This window comes from Rhineura floridana, chromosome 1 (assembly GCF_030035675.1).
Source record: "Rhineura floridana isolate rRhiFlo1 chromosome 1, rRhiFlo1.hap2, whole genome shotgun sequence".
Classification (NCBI taxonomy): Eukaryota; Metazoa; Chordata; class Lepidosauria; order Squamata; family Rhineuridae; genus Rhineura; species Rhineura floridana.
The window spans coordinates 135,710,993-135,720,349 of NC_084480.1; the positions used below are offsets into that span (position 1 = coordinate 135,710,993).

At 42.0% G+C, this 9,357-nt stretch overlaps 1 pseudogene; it reads left to right on the forward strand.

Moving 5' to 3' along the window:
• The first annotated feature begins 6,395 nt into the window (after positions 1-6,395).
• Positions 6,396-6,514, forward strand: LOC133375775 (5S ribosomal RNA; annotated as a pseudogene).
• The last annotated feature ends 2,843 nt before the right edge of the window (positions 6,515-9,357 follow it).

The following is a 9,357-nucleotide window of genomic DNA, read 5'->3' on the forward strand; positions in this document are numbered from 1 at the left end:
CCCGGCCTTTCTTTACCCCCCCCCCAGCATATGCCGGGTACTCATTTTACCGACCACGGATGGATGGAAGGCTGAGTGGCCCTTGACCTCTTTTACCGGAGATTCGACTTCCTCTTTCAGTTGGAATCGAACTCTGGCCGTGAGCAGAGCTTTCAGCTGTGTTACCGCCGCAGATAATCTTTGTGAAGCCCATTTCAATTAGTGGACCGACTGAAAAGGGTCACAATAGTACCCTTCAAATACCTGAAGAGCAGTCCCTTAGAAGAGGTGTAAGAACACTATTGTTCCAGGTGGCAAGACTGGATCTCATGGCTTAAATTACAAGAAGGTAAAGTTGAACTTTAGTAGAAACTTTCAAGAGCAGTTTGACAATGCAATCAGTTTGCTATAAGGATGGCAGACTCTCCCACACTGGAGGTCTTCAAGCAGAGGCCACATCCACACAATCGAGTTACAGCACATGACTTCCCCCAAAGTATCCTGGAAGCTGTAGCTTGTGAACCATGCTTGGAACTGTAGTTCTGTGAGGGGTAACCTACTGTTCCCACTATTATTTGGAGAGAGCCAGGTGCTTTAAATGTCTGATGTAGATGTGAGAAGCTTGACAGCTGTCTGATAAAGAAGCGGAAAGGGTTCATTTCAGCCAGGCCAAGGGCCAGCACAGGTCTCAGACTCTTAACTTTCATTAAAAAAAGCAAATTTATGAGTGTTCTAGATCAAAAGATATACATCAAAATGTGAACTACTGCTCCCCCCCCCCATTTTTTGTGTGAAATGAGCTATCTGGGTGCTCCAATTCCCACCCTTTCAGGTTTTTAGCCAATCCTATTTTTAAAAGCAATTAGCAGGGTTTACATAGGTGTCATTGCTGTTGTTTGGCAGGAAACTAATACTGATTTTTTTAAAAAAAAGTTCTACAATGACCAACTGGTTTTGACAATAAACTATTATATGGGATGCATGTATATTAACATCTCCAGTATGTGCGTATGGAGTCTTTCCAACAACCCTGTGAGTTAGGTTAGGCTGAGAGTTGGTTCAGTCAAGCTGCACATGCTTAGAATATTTGTGCTTGTGTGTGTCGGCAAACTTTTTGTGTGTAATTTGCTGTAAAAAAATCAGGACTGTGGAATGTTGACATTAAAGCAGTTGGGGGTAGGGCTGCTTTTGTGCCTGTTTTTCCCTTTCTCTGCATGGTTTGTGAATATTTGCACCTTGCTTTTTTTCCTGTGTCCTCTCTCCCCTTTTTATCTTTGCAACAACCCTGTGAGGTAGGTTAGGCTGAGAGTCGGTTCAGTCAAGCTGCATGTGCTTGGAATGTTTGTGTGTGTGGGTGTGGATGGGCAAGATTTTTTGTGGTAATTTGTTGTAAAATATCAGAACTGTGGAATGTTGCCATTAAAGCAATCAGGATGGGTGCTGCCTTTGTGCATGGTTTGTGAAGATGACATGATATGTTTTCACCTTGCTTTTCTTCCTGGGTCCTCCCTCCCTTGTATCTTTTCAACAGCCCTGTGGGATAGGTTAGGCTGAGAGTTGGTTCTGTCACCAACAGTGTGAAGCTACACACTGAGTATTTTTGTCTGTTGCTGTTGTTATCAGGGATTCAGAATAACTGTTCATATTGGTAATGTATGTACCTAAGCAGCGGTTCTTGCCAACAGATTGTCAGTGGTGGTGGTGGGGAACATAGGGGGCCCAAGCTACCTACAGTGTATCAAGCCCAGGAACTCCTGTTGGCACCCCAGCCATCTGTTGGGGATACTTAGCTCTGAATTTCCTAATCAAGCAGAGGGTTGAACTAGATCGCTTGCAAGGCCTCCAACTCTGATTCTAATTGTATATTTGTGTAAATGTATTTTAAAATTAGTTATTAGAAAGATAACATCAGAACCATGTCAGGAAATACAGGCAATCTTAGTCATCAGGCAAAAATCAGTGTCTCTCTCCGTAGCCAGGCTGTTATTACATCTATCCTACTCAGTTTTATGCTTTTCACCCTAGGCCACACCTGCAGTTCCCATGCATGATTCTAAGACAGTCTGATACAATAAATGTAGCTTCACAGAGAGAGGTAGGAGCATCTGTGAAAAGGCCTCTTAATCAACCTGAATTGCTCTTGCTAATCAGTGCATCACTCCAAGCAAGAGTCGGGTAAGCCTTGGTTCCATTGCAATCAACGGGATATCACACAATTACCTGGGAATGTGGCTTCCTTTCAGAGGCAGTATTCCAGATTTTTGTGTTGGTGAGCAAGCATCAGCAAGATGCAAAGGCAGAATGACAGCAGGAACCAAAGTGTTCTGTGAGTGTGTGCATGGAGGGAAGCAGCTCTAGGGAACACTAGCAGAGAAATGAAATCTAGCAACTGATGTTTTGAGATCAGTTGTAGTAAGAGTTCCACAGTGTAGAGTAATTTTTTTCCCTACACTTCAGTCTCCTGTGGCATCATTTTATAACGTTTCCAGCAGGAAATATTACATGGTGTCAGAAGAGAAACAGAAAGTAAAACAGTGAAACAAAAAATGAACCAGCTACCGCCTCCAGAAAAGTTGATGTTTGAAGAAAATGCTGCAGATAAAATGAAAACAAGGATTGGAGTGATGTTACACTGCAACTGGAGCAGATAAGAGACTTTAGTTATCAATGTTATATAAGAATTTTACAGCCCATCATTCCATTAAAAAGTGCACAAGGCAGATTAGAATAGATTCATAAAAATAAAAAAAATACTAAAATAAGAATAAAACAGTAACACAGAATAAAATTAGGAAACTATAAATGAACATAATAGCCATTTTATGTTAATATTTTAGTATTTTCTGATTTTATCTGTGTATTCATAACTCTTGCATTGTTTTATGTACACTGCTTAGGTTTTCTAATTAAGCTGTTTATAAGTTTTACTAAATAAATAAAATAAAAGCTCTGGGGAAAAAGGATGATTTTAGGCTGATTCCAAAATTATAGTAACAACAGTGAATTTCTTTGGGGAGAGTAATCTAAAGTTAGAATGTCATCATAACATAGCAGCTATTTGATAGTCAATATTTTAAAATGTTATATTTGCCAATTTTATCTGTGTATTATTGATAATTGTTTTATATTGTTTTATGCACATTGCTTAGAGGTTTTTTCTTAATTAAGTGGTTTATAAAGTTTTATAAATAAATAAATAAGCTGGGGGGGCGGAAGATTGCCTTAGGCCGGTGCTAAGATTACAGCAATGATAGTGAACTTCTTTAGGGAAGCTGTTCCAAAGCTAGAATGGCCTCACAGAAAAGACCCATTGGTAAGGGAACCCCAAAAAGGGCTTCCATTGTTGACCCTAAATGATGGGCAGGTATGTATGCTAGAAGATGAAGATATCTTGGTCCCATACCATTTAGAACCAGCATGTTGAATTGTGCCAGAAAAAAACTAGGAACCAACAAAACTATTTCGATATTGGTGAAATAGAGCTCCAGTAAACAAACCGGTCACTCCAGATTGGACCAGTTGCATCTTCCAAATACTTTTCAGGGTCAGTCCAACATACAGCCTGCTACAGTAATCAAGCCTAGATGTTATCAAATATGGACAACTATTGTCCACAGTGCAGAAACCACATAAGCTTTGAGAGTCAAAGCTGAATCTAGAACGCCCTCCAAGCTGAAAGCTTGATCCTTAAGGTGTACAGGTGAAAGACGGATGAGATGAAGAGAAGCAGAGTTAGGTGTCATCTGCATATTGATGATACTTCACTCTAGATCCCTTGATGATCTCATCTAGCTATTTCATGTAGATGTTAAAAAGCATGCAGGATAAAATACAGCCCTGTGGAATTCCACAGCACGAAGTCAGAACAACAGTCTCTCAGAAGAACATTCTATTGTCAGATAGGTATGGAGCCACTGAAACACAGTCACATCCACACCATACATTTAAAGCACATTTAATGCACATAGATTCCCCCAAAGAATCCTGGGAATTGTAGGTTGTCAAGGGTGGTAGGAATTGTAGTTCTATGAGAGGTAAACTACAGTTCCCAGGATTCTTTGGGGGAAGCCATGTGCTTTAAATGTATGGTGCAGATGTGGTCATGATCCAGGAGGATCACATGGCCAATAGTATTAAAAGCCATTGAGTGATCCAGGAGGCTGCCCCCCCCTGTTTTTCTCCTGGAGGAGCTCATCAACAAGGACAGCCAAAGCAAGCTGGCCCCCAAACCCAGGCAAGGTTGAAATGGGTTCTGATAATCAGTGTCAGCCAGAAATGTCTAGAACTGAGTAGCCACACTTTTCTTCGTAAGAAAGGTGAAGCATCATATTTGAAACAGTTTGATGATAATGCAGATAAAGGAAAATTAAAGTTTTGACAAACGGCATATCATTCCCCTAGGAGACATGTTGCAAATAAAAGGCACAAATTATTCACTAGACCTCAGTGAAGATGAAAGCAGAGACCCAAAGGTGACTGATTAGCACTAGCTGAATTGAGGGAGCTCTATGAGTCGCTTATTAAATATCACATAGTGTGTGGCATAAAGTCAAACAGATTTAGGGCCACATTACTGAGCGAGACTATTTTATGCCTGGAATGTGCAGAGGAAGTGTCTACAAAGCAATTGAGATACTCAGCAGAAAAACAAATGGATGCCCAATAGTGCTAAAGTATTTTAAAAAATGCTAGGGTAGCCAGCCTCAGAACATTTGAAGTTCTAGCATTAACAAAAGTCCTAAATAGAAAGAAGTGGCACAGAGGTATGCAGAAGTGGCAAAGGGCCGTTGCTCAGTGGCAAAAAATCCACTTTACATGCAACAGGTCCAAAGTTCAATCCCCAGCATCTCTAGGTAGGGCTGGGAATATCCCTATTCTGAAACTCTGGAGAGCCACTGCCAGTCAATGTGAACCATGGTTGGGGAAACTCTTTCATCCTGAGGGCCACATACTCTTGTGGGGAAGCTTCTGGAGCCACCTGCCAGTGGTGGGCAGGATCAAAGGCAAAAGTAGGTGAAGCAACAGATGTGATTCTTACATTTGTACATTAGGCTGTACTTCAGCCACACAGATGTCACATTCTAGGCTACATTCTAGCCACACCCTCACCTCTATCCAGGCAAGCAAGAGGTATTATCACAGTTCAAGGATCCACTCCAGCCAGGCAAAAGCGTTCAAGGAGGGCATGGAGCAAAGTCAGTGAGGGGTGTGGCTTGGGAAGAGGGGTTACTTTGGTTAAAGCTTGTAGTTTGTCTGGAGCAAAACCAACATGAGTCTGGTTTCAGACAACACATTAAGCCAACCCATGGCTTAGCTCAGAGCAACGCAGCAGCCACAGGACCAGAAGAGAAGCAAAGTGGCCCCAGTTTGTTCACCTGGAGCCACATACTTGCATTTTCACACTAGGCCATAGCTGTGCTGAGCCTAATTTGGCCTGCATGCGAGAGGTTCCCCACCTTTGATATAGGCAAATAGCAACATCTTCAGACAGAACTAGATCTAATGGTTGGAGGATGGCAGATTTCAGCTGAACGTCAGGAGAAACTTCTTAATGAGTACTTTGAGAGTGGAACCAGTTACCAAGGCAGCAGAGCTCTATCACGCAGCAGAGCTCTATCACGCAGCAGAGGTCTTCATGCAGAGGCTAAACACTCATTCTTTGGGGATAATCCAGCTCTGGATTTCCCGCAGTGAACAGGGGGTTAGATGAGACAAGGCCCTGTTCGTGGTCACATACACTTAAACACATGGCTTCCCCCAAAGAATCCTGAGAACTGTAGTTTGTTAAGGATGCTGGGAATTGTAGCTCTGTGAAGAATAAACTACAGTTCCCAGGATTCTTGAGGGAGCTTTGAATGTGTGATGTGGATCTGACCCAGTTCTATGATTCTATACTCATTTTGTGACCCAGAAAGCTAAAAGGGAGAAATAAGAAGGTTTATACATAAAACCTTTACAAATAGAATATTTCCACACAGAAGATTCAGGAAAGAGGTGACTTCCATTTGTGTGTTTGTGTGTGTGTATATGGAGCGCTTAAACATGAAAAAATCTAGAAACTTTCAATTTAAAGTAACAAAATGTCTACTTAGAACTCTGGGTATGTTCCTGGAAAAGCTAATTTTGAATTGAACATTGCTGTGGCAATCTCCAGGGATGCAGTTCATATCCACACCAATATGTTTAAAGCACATGGCTTCCCCAGAGAATCCTGGGAACTGTAGGTTACCCCTCACGGAGCTACAATTCCCAGCACTCTTAACAAAATACAGTTCCCAGAATTCTTTGGGGGATGTAATGTGCTTTAAATGTATGCTATGGAAGGAACTGACCTCTAACTCAAGAAGATGGTAAGCCCTCCACAGATAGGAGGCAACTAGCACTCTACATCAAATTGTGGCTCCTTACAGGACATACCCTACAGCCATACTACCCTGAACACTCCCAATCTCATCTGATTTCGGAAGCTGAGCAGGGTCAGGCCTGGTTAGTACTTGGATGGGAGACTGCCTGGGAATATCGGGTGCCGTAGGCTTAGAGGAAGGCAACGATAAACCACCTCTGAATACCTCTTACCATGAAAATTCTATGAATACATCCAAAAGATTCATAGGGTTGCCATAAGTCATAATCGACTTGAAGGCATATAACAACAACAACAATTTTAGAGAGCCAGTGTGGTGTAGTGGTTAAGGTGTTCCACTACAACTTGGGAGACCAGGGTTTGAATCCTCACACAGCCATGAAGCTCACTGGGTGACCTTGGGCCAGTCACTGCCTCTCAGCCTCAGAGGAAGGCAATGGTAAACCCCCTCTGAATACCGCTTACCATGAAAACCCTATTCAAAGGGTCGCCCATAAGTCGGAATCGACTTGAAGGCAGTCCATTTCCATTCACAGGGCATAATTCAATACAGTAGAGCCCCACTCATATGGCAGGTTAGGTTCCAGACCCCCGCCGAAAAGCAAAAACCACCAAAAAGTGGATCAGCTGTAGTGCGAGGGTCTGGAACCTAACCCGCTGATCGCACCAGAGGAGGAAAAGATCAGATTTTCTCCTCCGGCATGATCAGCTGGAGTGCGGGGAGTCCCGCTGGCACCGTATTAGCAGAACACCGAGAAGTGGGGCACCGAGAAGCAGGGCTCTACTGTATTAAGCACACAACAAAAAACTGAGCCTGCTTTAGTCTATTTAATGTGTGTATATATAGAGTATCATTTATTTAAAATAAAATGAAAAGAAACTAAAGCGTAATCATCTAAATATTTATATTAACCTAATGTAAGTAAGAGAGCCAGTGTGTCGTAGTGGTTAGAGTGTTGGACTACGATCTGGGAGACCAGGGTTCGAATCCCCACACAGCCATGAAGCTCCCTGGGTGACCTTGGGCCAGTCACTGCCTCTCAGCCTCAGAGGGAAGCAATGGTAAAACCACCTCTGAATACTGCTTACCATGAAAACCCTATTCATAGGGTCGCCATAAGTCGGAATCGACTTGAAGGCAGTCCATTTCCGTTTCAATGTAAGTACTGTAAAAGTATAAATAGTGAGTACATAACACAAGTGAAAGGTTGCCTACTGAGAATCCAAGATAATACTAATCAGTGGTGGCTGATGCCCATTGGAACTGGTAGAGCAGAAGGCATAGAGGCCTTCCAACAGGAAGTGGAATCGGAACCAGTGACAGGTGGAGCCAGAGCTAATGAAGGCAGAGCCAGCTAGTTCTAGTTTTGTCCCTACCCTCCTCCCTTCTGCAATATCAGCATTGAGACTGAGGCGGAAGAAGCTGGCATCCAATGCCATCTCTTGGACTGGACATAAATACAAAGACGGGGGTGTGTGTCTAAGGGCAGACTGTGGGTGGTGAGGCAGTGCCTCATTCACTCTAATGGACCAGCCTCCAATGATAATAACTAGATTGGGTTGGCCCACCCATTGAAATAAGTTGGTAGGCTGGGCCAACTGGCTCCTCCTTGCCTGAATCCAACCTCTGCTTATATTGAAAGGAGGGCTATCCATCAACTAACTAACAAACCAAATTAAATATATTTTGGTGTGAATAATTCTTCTTTGTGTGTGTGTGTGTGTGTATATGTGTGTATGTATGTATATATATATGTATGTATGTATGTATATATATACATATATATATATACACACACACACACACATATACACACACACACACACACACACACCTTGGTCATTCTCTTACTTTAAATGTTTCTAGTTTTCTTCTCATTTAAAATTTTGTGGTGGATGGGTGGGGGTTTGCGTGTGTGAATAGAGGTCACCTGTTTCCTGACTCTTCTGTGTGGAAGTATTATATGAAAACATGACACTGAGCTCCTTGGCGTTATAAAGGATTGACTTAGTGGACTGATCTTTCTGTTTCAAAAAAACAAACCAACCCACACACAACAATAAACAACATCATTCTGAACTAATAATAAATATAACATGAATATGAAGGAAGACTTTAGACTTTCCAAGTTTAAGGATTATGGTTTTAGATTAAGCAGACTTTCTGAATGGAAAAAAGGAAGGATTAAAGAGGGGAAATACAAACTCAAGATCAACTGCTTCTCTTTGTATGATAGTTGATAAGTAAATTGGAAAGCATTGTTAAAATAGTTCATAGCTAGAACATCTGGCCAAATGGAAAGGTCTGGCTTAATGAGGCAGATCTTTTGATTTTTATTTTTTTTTAATAAGGCTACAGACTGATGAGCTGCAAATCTGAAATTATAAAGGGGCAGAAGGATTCTAGCTCACTGGCTCTGCTTTATTTAAGTTAAGTTTTTTTGGCTAGAATTACAAAAATCTAACCACAGAAAAATGATATGCTTGGTTTACAGACTGCCAAGCTGTCCCAGGCTCCGCTTTCTCGCCCTGGGATAGCTTGATCATATGCCTTGCCCTGTTCAAGTAGTGAGGATCATTTTACCATACATCAGACCCAGTTACACAGAGGTATAGTAAATTATACGTAATCATTGGGACTTGAAGGGCACTTAGAAAAATAATTTGCGCCACAATAAAGCCATAGCTAAGCATATATTTCAGTATCAGAGTTCAGAACACGCTTGCACCTCTGCTATGAAAATAAAGTTGAAGAGTTGTATGCAGCTAAATCATGGGACACATGGAACAATTTCCACAAGCAATGGAACTTGCCCTCCTTCTCGTCCCCTTGTGTGCTTTCCACACTGCCTCCCAATCTGTTCCAGAGGAGGGGGGAAACCCAGAACAGATTTGGGAGAGAGGAGGGAGGGGATGTTCCATTGCCCTCTTGGAAGTTGTCCCAAACGTGCAGTTATTTAGTTAGGTAAAACCTAAGATGTTTAACTTTCACGATGGATAATTTCCTTGTTTAA